The following is a 21,657-nucleotide window of genomic DNA, read 5'->3' as shown; positions in this document are numbered from 1 at the left end:
TTTGTGATCACTTTCTGTACCACTATTGATCACCAGATTTGGCGGCAATATTTGATTGCGCAATATCCTGCATGCATAGTTTTCTCTGAAATTACTGGTCTGAACAATATGAAAATTAGCACACATACTAATGATCACTTTCTGTACCACTATTGATCACCAGAATTGGGGGCCATATTGGATTGCACAATTTTCTGCAAACAGAGTTTTCTCTAAAAGGACTGGTCAGAACCGTGCAAAAATTAGCACACATGTTTATCATCACTTTCTGTACCACAATTGATCACCAGATTTGGTGGACATAGTTGATTGCGCAATATCCTGCATCCATAGTTTTTTCTGAAATTTCTGGAATTATTTCAGAACAATATGAAAATTAGCATACATGTTCATTATCACTTTCTTTACCACATTTGCATAGTTTGGCCGCCATATTGGATTGAGCAATATTTTGCAAGCATACTTTTCTCTTAAATAACTGGTCAGCACAATGTGAAAATTAGCACACATGTCCATGATCACCTTCTCCACCATCAGGGGTCACAGCAATCGTGTGTTTTAAACCGTCTGTGCAGCTTGGCCACCTGTATCGCTGCTTGCAGCTATATTTTTTTTATTTTATGTAATTTTTATAATTATTGTTTATTTATAGAATTTCTGCCTTTCTATTTCCGTCTTTCCCATAAAAGAGCAACTTTTCACCACTGATCTGATCGCTTCTATGAAACACTGCATTACTTTTGTAGTGCGGTGTATTATGTCTCTCAGCATTATGCTGATAGGCAGCGTATGGTTATGGCTATCATTAGGAGTTTTTTATGGGGTTATAAAGTTTTTATGGCATTTTTATATATTTATTTTTCTGTTTTCTTAAATTTATATTTGATACAAAAATGGTTTTTAAAAGGGATGTTTTTGTGGAGGCGGAGTTTTAGTTTTTAAAAATTATTTTACTAACCTTGTTTTTTTTCTTATTAGTTTTAACTATTCACATTAAGGGACTTAAAGCAGCCATCTTTTGATGGCTCATATATTAATAGACTGCAGTAGTGAGACAGTGTCTTATGTCTCTTGGAATTGTTCTAAAAGACAATGAATGGTTACGGTATTGTCAGTGATTTTATTGTGGGGGTTTTAAAAAACAAAATATAATCTTTTTTAATATGTTTTTGAGGATATTCTGTTTAATTAGTTTATTTACTTTTTAACTTTTTTTGTTATTTTTATCCCATGAGAGGGCATTCACCAGCGATCTACTGATCACCCATATAATACAATGCACTAGTATTACAGTGCAGTGTATTATGGCTGTCAGCATTATGTTGACAGCCACTGCTTAATTATGGCAAAAGTGAGGGGAGGGTTTGGTTATTTTTTATATTTTTGGGGTTATTTTTAATACCTTTTTCATATTTTTATATATATTTTTGTAGGGGTTGGGTGGGGGTTAATTATTTTATAAATTGTTTATTTTTAACTTTTTATTTTTTTAGATAGGATCCATGCAGAATATATTGCCATCTATGGTGCGGCAATGCACCTGTGGAACCTCTGGCAATAGTTATTCCAGCTGGAAATTCCTCAGTTTGATCCTAGGCTTTAATTTTGATAAATGGGACTTTTAACAGAGATCTTCAGATTGCTTACATAATACATTGCACTAGTATTAAAGTGCAGTTTAATATGCCCTTCAGCATTATGTTAAAAGAGTATGTATTTTTGTGGTTATAGTCTTTGGCTATAATTATATATTTGAATAAAAAAAATGTTAATTTTTCTTTATTTAGTACAGTTAAGACCTACATCTGCAGTCAGTCAGCCCACTTTCTAAAGTAAACTTGTAAACTCTGCAGTCTGTTGAGTCTGTTCTATTGATTATTAAAAAAGGGGATTCCTACAAATGAAAAAACAGAGAATAAGGATCATAAATGCTCCTAATCTCTGTACCTGAGATATGCTTGTGTTATATAAAAAGCTGTCCATAAACGATATACTTATTAGCAACACATATATCTTCATGTATAAGGGAGAGACTATAAAATCTCTGCAGGTCTAGATTTTAAATCTAGCCTGATTGTTATCAGTAATTAATATAAATATTAATTACCTGTCTCGTGGTTCCTTTCTTCAAGCTGACGAGGGTATATGTCCCGTTCACCTTCTCACTGGGCATCAGTCCCCTGTAAAAAGACACAGGTATGATAACATGTTCCTGATACATGCTACAGACGCTACTATATATATCTATATATATCACACCCTAGGGCCAGAACTACTTATCTCAGGAATTATGAATCAGCATAAGAAAAAGGGACACATTGACATTTAGATCATTTTGTTCCATAAAATAAATTGTACATTTTTTATTTCTTTTTTATAAAATATTTTATCTAAAATGTTTATATCATATCTAACACTTATGGAGATGTATGCCTTTTAATGTTGAAATGGGGACGACGAGTTGAATAATTTTATTAAATGTTTTATGCCTCCCAACATTATGCTGATGGTATTACTTATTATTTTAGCGACCGTTTCTTTTCTTTGTACTTTTTAAACTAATCCTGTAAGAGGGTGTTTACCAGCGATCTTCAGATGTCTTATATAATACACTGCACTGGTATTATAGTGAAGTATATTATGCCTTTCAGCCTTATGCTGACAGGCAATGTTTAGTTATGGCTAATGTGAGGGGGGTTTTGGATTATCTTTTTTGGGTAATTTTTCAGAAAAATCTGAAAATGAACACACATGTTCATGATCACTTCCTGTACCACTATTGATCACCAGAATTGGAGGCCATATTGGATTGCGCAATTTTCTGCAAACTTATTTTCTCAAAAAGAACTGGTCAGAACTGTGCAAAAATTAGCATACATGTTTGTGATCACTTTCTGTACCACTATTGATCACCAGATTTGGCGGCGATATTTGATTGCGCAATATCCTGCATGCATAGTTTTCTCTGAAATTACTGGTCTGAACAATATGAAAATTAGCACACATACTAATGATCACTTTCTGTACCACTATTGATCACCAGAATTGGGGGCCATATTGGATTGCACAATTTTCTGCAAACAGAGTTTTCTCTAAAAGGACTGGTCAGAATCGTGCAAAAATTAGCACACATGTTTATCATCACTTTCTGTACCACAATTGATCATCAGATTTGGTGGACATAGTTGATTGCGCAATATCCTGCATCCATAGTTTTTTCTGAAATTTCTGGAATTATTTCAGAACAATATGAAAATTAGCATACATGTTCATTATCACTTTCTTTACAACATTTGCATGGTTTGGCCGCCTTATTGGATTGAGCAATATTTTGCAAGCATACTTTTCTCTTAAATAACTGGTCAGCTCAATGTGAAAATTAGCACACATGTCCACGATCACCTTCTCCACCATCAGGGGTCACAGCAATCGTGTGTTTTAAACCGTCTGTGCAGCTTGGCCACCTGTACTGCTGCTTGCAGCTATATTTTGTTTTTTTTATTTACTTTTTATAATTATTGTTTTTTTATAGAATTTCTGCCTTTCTATTTTCGTCTTTCCCATAAAAGAGCAACTTTTCACCACTGATCTCATTGTTTCTATGAAAAACTGCACTACTATTGTAGTGCAGTGTATTATGTCTCTCAGCATTATGCTGACAGGCAGTGTATGGTTTTGGCTACCATTAGGAGCTTTTTATGGGGGTATAAAGTTTTTTGGGCATTTTTATATATTTATTTTTCTGTTTTCTTAATTTTATATTTGATACAAACATTTTTTAAAAGGGATCTTTTTGTGGAGGCTGAGTTTTAGTTTTTTTATATTATTTTGCTAACCTTGTTTTTTTTCTTATTAGTTTTAACTATTCACATCAAGGGACTTAAAGCAGCCATCTTTTGATAGCTCATATATTAATAGACTGCAGTAGTAAGACAGTGTCTTTTGCCTCTTGGCATTGATCTAAAAGACAATGTATGGTTACGGTTGTCAGTGGTTTTATTGTGTTTTTTTATTTCTCTTTTTTAATATGTTTTTAGGGTGTTCTGTTTAATTTGTTTATTTACTTTTTAACTTTTTTGTTATTTTTATCCCATGAGAGGGCATTCACCAGCGATCTACTGATCACCCATATAATATATTGCACTAGTATTACAGTGCAGTGTATTATGGCTGTCAGCCTTATGTTGACAGCCAATGCTTAATTATGGCGAAAGTGAGGGGAGGGTTGGGTTATTTTTTATAATTTTGGGGTTATCTTTAATACCTTTTTTACATATATTTTTGTAGGGGTTGGGTGGGGGTTAATTATTTTATAAATTGTTTATTTTTAAGTTTTTTATTTTATTTTTTTTAGATAGGATCCATGCACAATATATTGCCATCTATGGGGCGGCAATGCACCTGTGGAACCTCCGGCAATAGTTATTCCAACTGGAAATTCCTCAGTTTGATCCTAGCCTTAAATTTTTATAAATGAGACTTTTAACAGAGATCTTCAGATCGCTTACATAATACACTGCACTAGTATCAAAGTGCAGTTTATTATGCCCTTCAGCATTATGTTAAAAGGCTATATATTATTATGATTATAGTCTTTGGCTATAATTATATATTTGAATAAAACATTTTTTAATTTTTCTTTATTTAGTACAGTTAAGACCTAAATCTGCAGTCAGTCAGCCCCTTTCTAAAGTAAACGTGTAAACTCTGCAGTCAGTTGAGTCTATTCTATTGATTATTAAAAAAAGGGGATTCCTACAAATAAAAAAACAGAGAATAAGGATCATAAATGTTCTTAATCTCTGTACCTGAGATATGCTTCTGTCATATATGAAGCTGTCCATAAACGATATACTTATTAGCAACACATATATCTTCATGTAAGGGAGAGACTATAAAATCTCTGCAGGTCTAGATTTTAAATCTAGCCTGATTGTTATCAGTAATTAATATAAATATTAATTACCTGTCTCGTGGTTCCTTTCCTCCAGCTGACGAGTGTATATGTCACGTTCACCTTCTCACTGGGCATCAGTCATCTGTAAAAAGACACAGGTATGATAACATATTCCTGATACATGCTACAGACGCTACTATATATATCACACCCTAGGGCCAGAACTACTTATCTCAGAAATTATGAATAAGCATAAGAAAAAGGGACACATTGAGATCTAGATCATTTTGTTCTATAAAATAAATTGGATATTTTTAATTCATTTTTTATAAAATATTTTATCTAAAAATTTTTTATCATATAAAACAGTTAATCATGTATTGGAAATGTACGCCTTTTATTTTTGAAATGGGGGGACGAGTTGAATTATTTAATAAATGTTTTATGCCTCCCAACATTATGCTGATGGTATTACTTATTACTTTATCAACCGTTTCTTTTCTTTGTACTTTTTAAAGTAATCCTGTAAGAGGGCGTTTACCAGCGATCTTCAGATCGATCATATAATACACTGCACTGGTATTATAGTGAAGTATATTATGCCTTTCAGCCTTATGCTGACAGGCAATGTTTAGTTATGGCTAATGTGAGGGGGGTTTTGGATTATTTTTTAAATATTTTTGGGTAATTTTTTTCAGAAAAATGTGAAAATTAACACACATGTTCGTGATCACTTCCTGTACCATTATTGATCACCAGAATTGGAGGCCATAGTGGATTGCGCAATTTTCTGCAAACATAGTTTTCTCTAAAAGAACTGGTCAGAACTGTGCAAAAATTAGCATACATGTTTGTCACCACTTTCTGTACCACAATTGAGCACCAGATTTGGCGGCCATATTTGATTGCGCAATATCCTGCATGCATAGTTTTCTCTGAAATTACTGGTCAGAACAATATGAAAATTAGCACACATGTTCGTGATCACTTTCTGTACCACTATTGATCACCAGAATTGGGGGCCATATTGGATTGCGCAATTTTCTGCAAACATCATTTTCTCTAAAAGAACTGGTCAGAACCGTGCAAAAAAAAATTAGCACACATTTGTCATCACTTTCTGTACCACAATTGATAACCAGATTTGGTGGACATAATTGATTGCGCAATATCCTGCATGCATAGTTTTTTCTGAAATTACTGCTCAGAACAATATGAAAATTAGCACACTCGTTCATTATCACTTTCTTTACCACATTTGCATGGTTTGGCCGCCATATTGGATTATGCAATATTTTGCAAGCATACTTTTCTCTTAAATAACTGGTCAGCACAATGTGAAAATTAGCACACATGTCCACGATCACCTTCTCCACCATCAGGGGTCACAGCAATCATGTGTTTTAAACCGTCTGTGCAGCTTGGCCACCTGTATCGCTGCTTGCAGCTATATTTTTTGTTTTTTTATTTACTTTTTATAATTATTGTTTCTTTATAGAATTTCTGCCTTTCTATTTCCGTCTTTCCCATAAAAGAGCAACTTTTCACCACTGATCTGATCGCTTCTATGAAACACTGCATTACTTTTGTAGTGCAGTGTATTATGTCTCTCAGCATTATGCTGATAGGCAGCGTATGGTTATGGCTATCATTAGGGGTTTTTTATGGGGTTATAAAGTTTCTTAAATTTATATTTGATACAAAAATGGTTTTAAAAGGGATGTTTTTGTGGAGGCGGAGTTTTAGTTTTTTTAAATTATTTTACTAACCTTGTTTTTTTTTCTTATTAGTTTTAACTATTCACATTAAGGGACTTAAAGCAGCCATCTTTTGATAGCTCATATATTCATAGACTGCAATAGTGAGACAGTGTCTTGTGCCTCTTGGAATTGTTCTAAAAGACAATGTATGGTTACGGTATTGTCAGTGATTTTATTGTGGGGGTTTTAAAAAACAAAATATCATCTTTTTTAATATGTTTTTGAGGATATTCTGTTTAATTAGTTTATTTACTTTTTAACTTTTTTTGTTATTTTTATCCCATGAGAGGGCATTCACCAGCGATCTACTGATCACCCATATAATACAATGCACTAGTATTACAGTGCAGTGTATTATGGCTGTCAGCATTATGTTGACAGCCACTGCTTAATTATGGCAAAAGTGAGGGGAGGGTTGGGTTATTTTTTTATATTTTTGGGGTTACTTTTAATACCTTTTTCATATTTTTATATATATTTTTGTAGGGGTTGGGTGGGGGTTAATTATTTTATAAATTGTTTATTTTTAACTTTTAATTTTTTTAGATAAGATCCATGCAGAATATATTGCCATCTATGGTGCGGCAATGCACCTGTGGAACCTCTGGCAATAGTTATTCCAGCTGGAAATTCCTCAGTTTGATCCTAGCCTTTAATTTTGATAAATGGGACTTTTAACAGAGATCTTCAGATTGCTTACATAATACACTGCACTAGTATTAAAGTGCAGTTTAATATGCCCTTCAGCATTATGTTAAAAGGCTATGTATTTTTGTGGTTATAGTCTTTGGCTATAATTATATATTTGAATAAAAAAATGAAAATTTTTCTTTATTTAGTACAGTTAAGACCTACATCTGCAGTCAGTCAGCCCACTTTCTAAAGTAAACTTGTAAACTCTGAAGTCTGTTGAGTCTGTTCTATTGATTATTAAAAAAAAGGGGATTCCTACAAATGAAAAAACAGAGAATAAGGATCATAAATGCTCCTAATCTCTGTACCTGAGATATGCTTGTGTTATATAAAAAGCTGTCCATAAACGAAATACTTATTAGCAACACATATATCTTCATGTATAAGGGAGAGACTATAAAATCTCTGCAGGTCTAGATTTTAAATCTAGCCTGATTGTTATCAGTAATTAATATAAATATTAATTACCTGTCTCGTGGTTCCTTTCTTCAAGCTGACGAGGGTATATGTCCCGTTCACCTTCTCACTGGGCATCAGTCCCCTGTAAAAAGACACAGGTATGATAACATGTTCCTGATACATGCTACAGACGCTACTATATATATCTATATATATCACACCCTAGGGCCAGAACTACTTATCTCAGGAATTATGAATCAGCATAAGAAAAAGGGACACATTGAGATTTAGATCATTTTGTTCCATAAAATAAATTGTACATTTTTTATTTCTTTTTTATAAAATATTTTATCTAAAATGTTTATATCATATCTAACACTTATGGAGATGTATGCCTTTTAATGTTGAAATGGGGGGGGGGGACGAGTTGAATAATTTTATTAAATGTTTTATGCCTCCCAACATTATGCTGATGGTATTACTTATTATTTTAGCGACCGTTTCTTTTCTTTGTACTTTTTAAACTAATCCTGTAAGAGGGTGTTTACCAGCGATCTTCAGATGTCTTATATAATACACTGCACTGGTATTATAGTGAAGTATATTATGCCTTTCAGCCTTCTGCTGACAGGCAATGTTTAGTTATGGCTAATGTGAGGGGGGTTTTGGATTATCTTTTTTAGATTTTTTGGGTAATTTTTCAGAAAAATCTGAAAATGAACACACATGTTCATGATCACTTCCTGTACCACTATTGATCACCAGAATTGGAGGCCATATTGGATTGCGCAATTTTCTGCAAACTTATTTTCTCAAAAAGAACTGGTCAGAACTGTGCAAAAATTAGCATACATGTTTGTGATCACTTTCTGTACCACTATTGATCACCAGATTTGGCGGCGATATTTGATTGCGCAATATCCTGCATGCATAGTTTTCTCTGAAATTACTGGTCTGAACAATATGAAAATTAGCACACATACTAATGATCACTTTCTGTACCACTATTGATCACCAGAATTGGGGGCCATATTGGATTGCACAATTTTCTGCAAACAGAGTTTTCTCTAAAAGGACTGGTCAGAACCGTGCAAAAATTAGCACACATGTTTATCATCACTTTCTGTACCACAATTGATCACCAGATTTGGTGGACATAGTTGATTGCGCAATATCCTGCATCCATAGTTTTTTCTGAAATTTCTGGAATTATTTCAGAACAATATGAAAATTAGCATACATGTTCATTATCACTTTCTTTACAACATTTGCATGGTTTGGCCGCCTTATTGGATTGAGCAATATTTTGCAAGCATACTTTTCTCTTAAATAACTGGTCAGCTCAATGTGAAAATTAGCACACATGTCCACGATCACCTTCTCCACCATCAGGGGTCACAGCAATCGTGTGTTTTAAACCGTCTGTGGAGCTTGGCCACCTGTATTGCTGCTTGCAGCTATATTTTGTTTTTTTTATTTACTTTTTATAATTATTGTTTTTTTTATAGAATTTCTGCCTTTCTATTTTCGTCTTTCCCATAAAAGAGCAACTTTTCACCACTGATCTCATTGTTTCTATGAAAAACTGCACTACTATTGTAGTGCAGTGTATTATGTCTCTCAGCATTATGCTGACAGGCAGTGTATGGTTATGGCTACCATTAGGAGCTTTTTATGGGGTTATAAAGTTTTTTGGGCATTTTTATATATTTATTTTTCTGTTTTCTTAATTTTATATTTGATACAAACATTTTTTAAAAGGGATCTTTTTGTGGAGGCTGAGTTTTAGTTTTTTTATATTATTTTGCTAACCTTGTTTTTTTCCTTATTAGTTTTAACTATTCACATTAAGGGACTTAAAGCAGCCATCTTTTGATAGCTCATATATTAATAGACTGCAGTAGTAAGACAGTGTCTTTTGCCTCTTGGCATTGTTCTAAAAGACAATGTATGGTTACGGTTGTCAGTGGTTTTATTGTGTTTTTTTTTTATTTCTCTTTTTTAATATGTTTTTAGGGTGTTCTGTTTAATTTGTTTATTTACTTTTTAACTTTTTTGTTATTTTTATCCCATGAGAGGGCATTCACCAGCGATCTACTGATCACCCATATAATATATTGCACTAGTATTACAGTGCAGTGTATTATGGCTGTCAGCCTTATGTTGACAGCCAATGCTTAATTATGGCGAAAGTGAGGGGAGGGTTGGGTTATTTTTTATAATTTTGGGGTTATCTTTAATACCTTTTTTACATATATTTTTGTAGGGGTTGGGTGGGGGTTAATTATTTTATAAATTGTTTATTTTTAAGTTTTTTATTTTATTTTTTTTAGATAGGATCCATGCACAATATATTGCCATCTATGGGGCGGCAATGCACCTGTGGAACCTCCGGCAATAGTTATTCCAACTGGAAATTCCTCAGTTTGATCCTAGCCTTAAATTTTTATAAATGAGACTTTTAACAGAGATCTTCAGATCGCTTACATAATACACTGCACTAGTATTAAAGTGCAGTTTATTATGCCCTTCAGCATTATGTTAAAAGGCTATATATTATTATGGTTATAGTCTTTGGCTATAATTATATATTTGAATAAAACATTTTTTAATTTTTCTTTATTTAGTACAGTTAAGACCTAAATCTGCAGTCAGTCAGCCCCCTTTCTAAAGTAAACGTGTAAACTCTGCAGTCAGTTGAGTCTATTCTATTGATTATTAAAAAAAGGGGATTCCTACAAATAAAAAAACAGAGAATAAGGATCATAAATGTTCTTAATCTCTGTACCTGAGATATGCTTCTGTCATATATGAAGCTGTCCATAAACGATATACTTATTAGCAACACATATATCTTCATGTATAAGGGAGAGACTATAAAATCTCTGCAGGTCTAGATTTTAAATCTAGCCTGATTGTTATCAGTAATTAATATAAATATTAATTACCTGTCTCGTGGTTCCTTTCCTCCAGCTGACGAGGGTATATGTCACGTTCACCTTCTCACTGGGCATCAGTCATCTGTAAAAAGACACAGGTATGATAACATATTCCTGATACATGCTACAGACGCTACTATATATATCACACCCTAGGGCCAGAACTACTTATCTCAGAAATTATGAATAAGCATAAGAAAAAGGGACACATTGAGATCTAGATCATTTTGTTCCATAAAATAAATTGGATATTTTTAATTTATTTTTTATAAAATATTTTATCTAAAAATTTTTTATCATATAAAACAGTTAATCATGTATTGGAAATGTACGCCTTTTATTTTTGAAATGGGGGGACGAGTTGAATTATTTAATAAATGTTTTATGCCTCCCAACATTATGCTGATGGTATTACTTATTACTTTATCAACCGTTTCTTTTCTTTGTACTTTTTAAAGTAATCCTGTAAGAGGGCGTTTACCAGCGATCTTCAGATCGATCATATAATACACTGCACTGGTATTATAGTGAAGTATATTATGCCTTTCAGCCTTATGCTGACAGGCAATGTTTAGTTATGGCTAATGTGAGGGGGGTTTTGGATTATTTTTTAAATATTTTTGGGTAATTTTTTTCAGAAAAATGTGAAAATTAACACACATGTTCGTGATCACTTCCTGTACCATTATTGATCACCAGAATTGGAGGCCATAGTGGATTGCGCAATTTTCTGCAAACATAGTTTTCTCTAAAAGAACTGGTCAGAACTATGCAAAAATTAGCATACATGTTTGTCACCACTTTCTGTACCACAATTGAGCACCAGATTTGGCGGCCATATTTGATTGCGCAATATCCTGCATGCATAGTTTTCTCTGAAATTACTGGTCAGAACAATATGAAAATTAGCACACATGTTCGTGATCACTTTCTGTACCACTATTGATCACCAGAATTGGAGGCCATATTGGATTGCGCAATTTTCTGCAAACTTATTTTCTCAAAAAGAACTGGTCAGAACTGTGCAAAAATTAGCATACATGTTTGTGATCACTTTCTGTACCACTATTGATCACCAGATTTGGCGGCGATATTTGATTGCGCAATATCCTGCATGCATAGTTTTCTCTGAAATTACTGGTCTGAACAATATGAAAATTAGCACACATTCTAATGATCACTTTCTGTACCACTATTGATCACCAGAATTGGGGGCCATATTGGATTGCACAATTTTCTGCAAACAGAGTTTTCTCTAAAAGGACTGGTCAGAACCGTGCAAAAATTAGCACACATGTTTATCATCACTTTCTGTACCACAGTTGATCACCAGATTTCGCGGACATAGTTGATTGCGCAATATCCTGCATCCATAGTTTTTTATGAAATTTCTGGAATTATTTCAGAACAATATGAAAATTAGCATACATGTTCATTATCACTTTCTTTACAACATTTGCATGGTTTGGCCGCCTTATTGGATTGAGCAATATTTTGCAAGCATACTTTTCTCTTAAATAACTGGTCAGCTCAATGTGAAAATTAGCACACATGTCCACGATAACCTTCTCCACCATCAGGGGTCACAGCAATCGTGTGTTTTAAACCGTCTGTGGAGCTTGGCCACCTGTATTGCTGCTTGCAGCTATATTTTGTTTTTTTTATTTACTTTTTATAATTATTGTTTTTTTATAGAATTTCTGCCTTTCTATTTTCGTCTTTCCCATAAAAGAGCAACTTTTCACCACTGATCTCATTGTTTCTATGAAAAACTGCACTACTATTGTAGTGCAGTGTATTATGTCTCTCAGCATTATGCTGACAGGCAGTGTATGGTTATGGCTACCATTAGGAGCTTTTTATGGGGTTATAAAGTTTTTTGGGCATTTTTATATATTTATTTTTCTGTTTTCTTAATTTTATATTTGATACAAACATTTTTTAAAAGGGATCTTTTTGTGGAGGCTGAGTTTTAGTTTTTTTATATTATTTTGCTAACCTTGTTTTTTTTCTTATTAGTTTTAACTATTCACATTAAGGGACTTAAAGCAGCCATCTTTTGATAGCTCATATATTAATAGACTGCAGTAGTAAGACAGTGTCTTTTGCCTCTTGGCATTGTTCTAAAAGACAATGTATGGTTACGGTTGTCAGTGGTTTTATTGTGTTTTTTTTTATTTCTCTTTTTTAATATGTTTTTAGGGTGTTCTGTTTAATTTGTTTATTTACTTTTTAACTTTTTTGTTATTTTTATCCCATGAGAGGGCATTCACCAGCGATCTACTGATCACCCATATAATATATTGCACTAGTATTACAGTGCAGTGTATTATGGCTGTCAGCCTTATGTTGACAGCCAATGCTTAATTATGGCGAAAGTGAGGGGAGGGTTGGGTTATTTTTTATAATTTTGGGGTTATCTTTAATACCTTTTTTACATATATTTTTGTAGGGGTTGGGTGGGGGTTAATTATTTTATAAATTGTTTATTTTTAAGTTTTTTATTTTATTTTTTTTAGATAGGATCCATGCACAATATATTGCCATCTATGGGGCGGCAATGCACCTGTGGAACCTCCGGCAATAGTTATTCCAACTGGAAATTCCTCAGTTTGATCCTAGCCTTAAATTTTTATAAATGAGACTTTTAACAGAGATCTTCAGATCGCTTACATAATACACTGCACTAGTATTAAAGTGCAGTTTATTATGCCCTTCAGCATTATGTTAAAAGGCTATATATTATTATGGTTATAGTCTTTGGCTATAATTATATATTTGAATAAAACATTTTTTAATTTTTCTTTATTTAGTACAGTTAAGACCTAAATCTGCAGTCAGTCAGCCCCCTTTCTAAAGTAAACGTGTAAACTCTGCAGTCAGTTGAGTCTATTCTATTGATTATTAAAAAAAGGGGATTCCTACAAATAAAAAAACAGAGAATAAGGATCATAAATGTTCTTAATCTCTGTACCTGAGATATGCTTCTGTCATATATGAAGCTGTCCATAAACGATATACTTATTAGCAACACATATATCTTCATGTATAAGGGAGAGACTATAAAATCTCTGCAGGTCTAGATTTTAAATCTAGCCTGATTGTTATCAGTAATTAATATAAATATTAATTACCTGTCTCGTGGTTCCTTTCCTCCAGCTGACGAGGGTATATGTCACGTTCACCTTCTCACTGGGCATCAGTCATCTGTAAAAAGACACAGGTATGATAACATATTCCTGATACATGCTACAGACGCTACTATATATATCACACCATAGGGCCAGAACTACTTATCTCAGAAATTATGAATAAGCATAAGAAAAAGGGACACATTGAGATCTAGATCATTTTGTTCCATAAAATAAATTGGATATTTTTAATTTATTTTTTATAAAATATTTTATCTAAAAATTTTTTATCATATAAAACAGTTAATCATGTATTGGAAATGTACGCCTTTTATTTTTGAAATGGGGGGACGAGTTGAATTATTTAATAAATGTTTTATGCCTCCCAACATTATGCTGATGGTATTACTTATTACTTTATCAACCGTTTCTTTTCTTTGTACTTTTTAAAGTAATCCTGTAAGAGGGCGTTTACCAGCGATCTTCAGATCGATCATATAATACACTGCACTGGTATTATAGTGAAGTATATTATGCCTTTCAGCCTTATGCTGACAGGCAATGTTTAGTTATGGCTAATGTGAGGGGGGTTTTGGATTATTTTTTAAATATTTTTGGGTAATTTTTTTCAGAAAAATGTGAAAATTAACACACATGTTCGTGATCACTTCCTGTACCATTATTGATCACCAGAATTGGAGGCCATAGTGGATTGCGCAATTTTCTGCAAACATAGTTTTCTCTAAAAGAACTGGTCAGAACTGTGCAAAAATTAGCATACATGTTTGTCACCACTTTCTGTACCACAATTGAGCACCAGATTTGGCGGCCATATTTGATTGCGCAATATCCTGCATGCATAGTTTTCTCTGAAATTACTGGTCAGAACAATATGAAAATTAGCACACGTGTTCGTGATCACTTTCTGTACCACTATTGATCACCAGAATTGGGGGCCATATTGGATTGCGCAATTTTCTGCAAACATCATTTTCTCTAAAAGAACTGGTCAGAACCGTGCAAAAATTAGCACACATTTGTCATCACTTTCTGTACCACAATTGATAACCAGATTTGGTGGACATAATTGATTGCGCAATATCCTGCATGCATAGTTTTTTCTGAAATTACTGCTCAGAACAATATGAAAATTAGCACACTCGTTCATTATCACTTTCTTTACCACATTTGCATGGTTTGGCCGCCATATTGGATTATGCAATATTTTGCAAGCATACTTTTCTCTTAAATAACTGGTCAGCACAATGTGAAAATTAGCACACATGTCCATGATCACCTTCTCCACCATCAGGGGTCACAGCAATTGTGTGTTTTAAACCGTCTGTGCAGCTTGGCCACCTGTATCGCTGCTTGCAGCTATATTTTTTGTTTTTTATTTACTTTTTATAATTATTGTTTCTTTATAGAATTTCTGCCTTTCTATTTCCGTCTTTCCCATAAAAGAGCAACTTTTCACCACTGATCTGATCGCTTCTATGAAACACTGCATTACTTTTGTAGTGCAGTGTATTATGTCTCTCAGCATTATGCTGATAGGCAGCGTATGGTTATGGCTATCATTAGGGTTTTTTTATGGGGTTATAAAGTTTCTTAAATTTATATTTGATACAAAAATGGTTTTAAAAGGGATGTTTTTGTGGAGGCGGAGTTTTAGTTTTTTTAAATTATTTTACTAACCTTGTTTTTTTTTCTTATTAGTTTTAACTATTCACATTAAGGGACTTAAAGCAGCCATCTTTTGATAGCTCATATATTAATAGACTGCAATAGTGAGACAGTGTCTTATGCCTCTTGGAATTGTTCTAAAAGACAATGTATGGTTACGGTATTGTCAGTGATTTTATTGTGGGGGTTTTAAAAAACAAAATATAATCTTTTTTAATATGTTTTTGAGGATATTCTGTTTAATTAGTTTATTTACTTTTTAACTTTTTTTGTTATTTTTATCCCATGAGAGGGCATTCACCAGCGATCTACTGATCACCCATATAATACAATGCACTAGTATTACAGTGCAGTGTATTATGGCTGTCAGCATTATGTTGACAGCCACTGCTTAATTATGGCAAAAGTGAGGGGAGGGTTGGGTTATTTTTTTATATTTTTGGGGTTACTTTTAATACCTTTTTCATATTTTTATATATATTTTTGTAGGGGTTGGGTGGGGGTTAATTATTTTATAAATTGTTTATTTTTAACTTTTTATTTTTTTAGATAAGATCCATGCAGAATATATTGCCATCTATGGTGCGGCAATGCACCTGTGGAACCTCTGGCAATAGTTATTCCAGCTGGAAATTCCTCAGTTTGATCCTAGCCTTTAATTTTGATAAATGGGACTTTTAACAGAGATCTTCAGATTGCTTACATAATACACTGCACTAGTATTAAAGTGCAGTTTAATATGCCCTTCAGCATTATGTTAAAAGGCTATGTATTTTTGTGGTTATAGTCTTTGGCTATAATTATATATTTGAATAAAAAATGTAAATTTTTCTTTATTTAGTACAGTTAAGACCTACATCTGCAGTCAGTCAGCCCACTTTCTAAAGTAAACTTGTAAACTCTGCAGTCTGTTGAGTCTGTTCTATTGATTATTAAAAAAAGGGGATTCCTACAAATGAAAAAACAGAATAAGGATCATAAATGCTCCTAATCTCTGTACCTGAGATATGCTTGTGTTATATAAAAAGCTGTCCATAAACGATATACTTATTAGCAACACATATATCTTCATGTATAAGGGAGAGACTATAAAATCTCTGCAGGTCTAGATTTTAAATCTAGCCTGATTGTTATCAGTAATTAATATAAATATTAATTACCTGTCTCGTGGTTCCTTTCTTCAAGCTGACGAGGGTATATGTCCCGTTCACCTTCTCACTGGGCATCAGTCCCCTGTAAAAAGACACAGGTATGATAACATGTTCCTGATACATGCTACAGACGCTACTATATATATCTATATATATCACACCCTAGGGCCAGAACTACTTATCTCAGGAATTATGAATCAGCATAAGAAAAAGGGACACATTGAGATTTAGATCATTTTGTTCCATAAAATAAATTGTACATTTTTTATTTATTTTTTATAAAATATTTTATCTAAAATGTTTATATCATATCTAACACTTATGGAGATGTATGCCTTTTAATGTTGAAATGGGGGGGGGGGACGAGTTGAATAATTTTATTAAATGTTTTATGCCTCCCAACATTATGCTGATGGTATTACTTATTATTTTAGCGACCGTTTCTTTTCTTTGTACTTTTTAAACTAATCCTGTAAGAGGGTGTTTACCAGCGATCTTCAGATGTCTTATATAATACACTGCACTGGTATTATAGTGAAGTATATTATGCCTTTCAGCCTTATGCTGACAGGCAATGTTTAGTTATGGCTAATGTGAGGGGGGTTTTGGATTATCTTTTTTCGATTTTTTGGGTAATTTTTCAGAAAAATCTGAAAATGAACACACATGTTCATGATCACTTCCTGTACCACTATTGATCACCAGAATTGGAGGCCATATTGGATTGCGCAATTTTCTGCAAACTTATTTTCTCAAAAATAACTGGTCAGAACTGTGCAAAAATTAGCATACATGTTTGTGATCACTTTCTGTACCACTATTGATCACCAGATTTGGCGGCGATATTTGATTGCGCAATATCCTGCATGCATAGTTTTCTCTGAAATTACTGGTCTGAACAATATGAAAATTAGCACACATACTAATGATCACTTTCTGTACCACTATTGATCACCAGAATTGGGGGCCATATTGGATTGCACAATTTTCTGCAAACAGAGTTTTCTCTAAAAGGACTGGTCAGAATCGTGCAAAAATTAGCACACATGTTTATCATCACTTTCTGTACCACAATTGATCACCAGATTTGGTGGACATAGTTGATTGCGCAATATCCTGCATCCATAGTTTTTTCTGAAATTTCTGGAATTATTTCAGAACAATATGAAAATTAGCATACATGTTCATTATCACTTTCTTTACAACATTTGCATGGTTTGGCCACCTTATTGGATTGAGCAATATTTTGCAAGCATACTTTTCTCTTAAATAACTGGTCAGCTCAATGTGAAAATTAGCACACATGTCCACGATCACCTTCTCCACCATCAGGGGTCACAGCAATCGTGTGTTTTAAACTGTCTGTGCAGCTTGGCCACCTGTACTGCTGCTTGCAGCTATATTTTGTTTTTTTTATTTACTTTTTATAATTATTGTTTTTTTATAGAATTTCTGCCTTTCTATTTTCGTCTTTCCCATAAAAGAGCAACTTTTCACCACTGATCTCATTGTTTCTATGAAAAACTGTACTACTATTGTAGTGCAGTGTATTATGTCTCTCAGCATTATGCTGACAGGCAGTGTATGGTTATGGCTACCATTAGGAGCTTTTTATGGGGTTATAAAGTTTTTTGGGCATTTTTATATATTTATTTTTCTGTTTTCTTAATTTTATATTTGATACAAACATTTTTTAAAAGGGATCTTTTTGTGGAGGCTGAGTTTTAGTTTTTTTTATATTATTTTGCTAACCTTGTTTTTTTTCTTATTAGTTTTAACTATTCACATTAAGGGACTTAAAGCAGCCATCTTTTGATAGCTCATATATTAATAGACTGCAGTAGTAAGACAGTGTCTTTTGCCTCTTGGCATTGTTCTAAAAGACAATGTATGGTTACGGTTGTCAGTGGTTTTATTGTGTTTTTTTTTATTTCTCTTTTTTAATATGTTTTTAGGGTGTTCTGTTTAATTTGTTTATTTACTTTTTAACTTTTTTGTTATTTTTATCCCATGAGAGGGCATTCACCAGCGATCTACTGATCACCCATATAATATATTGCACTAGTATTATAGTGCAGTGTATTATGGCTGTCAGCCTTATGTTGACAGCCAATGCTTAATTATGGCGAAAGTGAGGGGAGGGTTGGGTTGTTTTTTATAATTTTGGGGTTATCTTTAATACCTTTTTTACATATATTTTTGTAGGGGTTGGGTGGGGGTTAATTATTTTATAAATTGTTTATTTTTAAGTTTTTTATTTTATTTTTTTTAGATAGGATCCATGCACAATATATTGCCATCTATGGGGCGGCAATGCACCTGTGGAACCTCCGGCAATAGTTATTCCAACTGGAAATTCCTCAGTTTGATCCTAGCCTTAAATTTTTATAAATGAGACTTTTAACAGAGATCTTCAGATCGCTTACATAATACACTGCACTAGTATTAAAGTGCAGTTTATTATGCCCTTCAGCATTATGTTAAAAGGCTATATATTATTATGGTTATAGTCTTTGGCTATAATTATATATTTGAATAAAACATTTTTTAATTTTTCTTTATTTAGTACAGTTAAGACCTAAATCTGCAGTCAGTCAGCCCCCTTTCTAAAGTAAACGTGTAAACTCTGCAGTCAGTTGAGTCTATTCTATTGATTATTAAAAAAAGGGGATTCCTACAAATAAAAAAACAGAGAATAAGGATCATAAATGTTCTTAATCTCTGTACCTGAGATATGCTTCTGTCATATATGAAGCTGTCCATAAACGATATACTTATTAGCAACACATATATCTTCATGTATAAGGGAGAGACTATAAAATCTCTGCAGGTCTAGATTTTAAATCTAGCCTGATTGTCATCAGTAATTAATATAAATATTAATTACCTGTCTCGTGGTTCCTTTCCTCCAGCTGACGAGGGTATATGTCACGTTCACCTTCTCACTGGGCATCAGTCATCTGTAAAAAGACACAGGTATGATAACATATTCCTGATACATGCTACAGACGCTACTATATATATCACACCCTAGGGCCAGAACTACTTATCTCAGAAATTATGAATAAGCATAAGAAAAAGGGACACATTGAGATCTAGATCATTTTGTTCCATAAAATAAATTGGATATTTTTAATTTATTTTTTATAAAATATTTTATCTAAAAATTTTTTATCATATAAAACAGTTAATCATGTATTGGAAATGTACGCCTTTTATTTTTGAAATGGGGGGACGAGTTGAATTATTTAATAAATGTTTTATGCCTCCCAACATTATGCTGATGGTATAACTTATTACTTTATCAACCGTTTCTTTTCTTTGTACTTTTTAAAGTAATCCTGTAAGAGGGCGTTTACCAGCGATCTTCAGATCGATCATATAATACACTGCACTGGTATTATAGTGAAGTATATTATGCCTTTCAGCCTTATGCTGACAGGCAATGTTTAGTTATGGCTAATGTGAGGGGGGTTTGGATTATTTTTTAAATATTTTTGGGTAATTTTTTTCAGAAAAATGTGAAAATTAACACACATGTTCGTGATCACTTCCTGTACCATTATTGATCATCAGAATTGGAGGCCATAGTGGATTGCGCAATTTTCTGCAAACATAGTTTTCTCTAAAAGAACTGGTCAGAACTGTGCAAAAATTAGCATACATGTTTGTCACCACTTTCTGTACCACAATTGAGCACCAGATTTGGCGGCCATATTTGATTGCGCAATATCCTGCATGCATAGTTTTCTCTGAAATTACTGGTCAGAACAATATGAAAATTAGCACACATGTTCGTGATCACTTTCTGTACCACTATTGATCACCAGAATTGGGGGCCATATTGGATTGCGCAATTTTCTGCAAACATCATTTTCTCTAAAAGAACTGGTCAGAACCGTGCAAAAATTAGCACACATTTGTCATCACTTTCTGTACCACAATTGATAACCAGATTTGGTGGACATAATTGATTGCGCAATATCCTGCATGCATAGTTTTTTCTGAAATTACTGCTCAGAACAATATGAAAATTAGCACACTCGTTCATTATCACTTTCTTTACCACATTTGCATGGTTTGGCCGCCATATTGGATTATGCAATATTTTGCAAGCATATTTTTCCCTTAAATAACTGGTCAGCACAATGTGAAAATTAGCACACATGTCCACGATCACCTTCTCCACCATCAGGGGGTCACAGCGATCGTGTGTTTTAAACCGTCTGTGCAGCTTGGCCACCTGTATCGCTGCTTGCAGCTTTTTTTTTTGTTTTTTTATTTACTTTTTATAATTATTGTTTCTTTATAGAATTTCTGCCTTTCTATTTCCGTCTTTCCCATAAAAGAGCAACTTTTCACCACTGATCTGATCGCTTCTATGAAACACTGCATTACTTTTGTAGTGCAGTGCATTATGTCTCTCAGCATTATGCTGATAGGCAGTGTATGGTTATGGCTATCATTAGGGTTCTTTTATGGGGTTATAACGTTTTTATGGCATTTTTATATATTTATTTTTCCGTTTTCTTAAATTTATATTTGATACAAAAATGGTTTTAAAAGAGATGTTTTTGTGGAGGCAGAGTTTTAGTTTTTTTTAATTATTTTACTAACCTTGTTTTTTTTCTTATTAGTTTTAACTATTCACATTAAGGGACTTAAAGCAGCCATCTTTTGATAGCTCATATATTAATAGACTGCAGTAGTGAAACAGTGTCTTATGCCTCTTGGATTTGCTCTAAAAGACAATGTATGGTTACGGTATTGTCAGTGATTTTATTGTGGGGGTTTTAAAAAACAAAATATAATCTTTTTTAATATGTTTTTGAGGATACTCTGTTTAATTAGTTTATTTACTTTTTAACTTTTTATGTTATTTTTATCCCATGAGAGGGCATTCACCAGCGATCTACTGATCACCCATATAATACAATGCACTAGTATTACAGTGCAGTGTATTATGGCTGTCAGCATTATGTCGACAGCCACTGCTTAATT

At 33.2% G+C, this 21,657-nt stretch overlaps 2 long non-coding RNA genes across 2 annotated transcripts in view; both read right to left on the bottom strand.

Annotated features, from left to right (window-relative positions):
• Positions 1-21,657, bottom strand: part of LOC130356080 (uncharacterized) — a 56,856-nt gene that overhangs the window by 8,256 nt on the left and 26,943 nt on the right. The window contains exons 4-6 of the long non-coding RNA XR_008888769.1: positions 19,544-19,616; positions 16,666-16,738; positions 13,823-13,895 (exon numbers count right to left, since the gene is read on the bottom strand). This is a non-coding gene — a long non-coding RNA (uncharacterized LOC130356080). The remainder of the gene's footprint in view (positions 1-13,822; positions 13,896-16,665; positions 16,739-19,543; positions 19,617-21,657) is intronic.
• On the bottom strand, positions 1,447-11,831 carry LOC130356081 (uncharacterized). Its single transcript, XR_008888770.1, has 4 exons — positions 10,698-11,831; positions 7,819-7,891; positions 4,967-5,039; positions 1,447-2,180 (listed from the first exon to the last, which is right to left on the bottom strand). It is a non-coding gene; the product is annotated as an uncharacterized LOC130356081 (long non-coding RNA).

This window comes from Hyla sarda, chromosome 2 (assembly GCF_029499605.1).
Source record: "Hyla sarda isolate aHylSar1 chromosome 2, aHylSar1.hap1, whole genome shotgun sequence".
NCBI classification, from domain to species: domain Eukaryota; kingdom Metazoa; phylum Chordata; class Amphibia; order Anura; family Hylidae; genus Hyla; species Hyla sarda.
The sequence above is the reverse complement of the archived record's forward strand: the minus strand, read 5'-3'. Positions and strand labels throughout refer to the sequence as shown.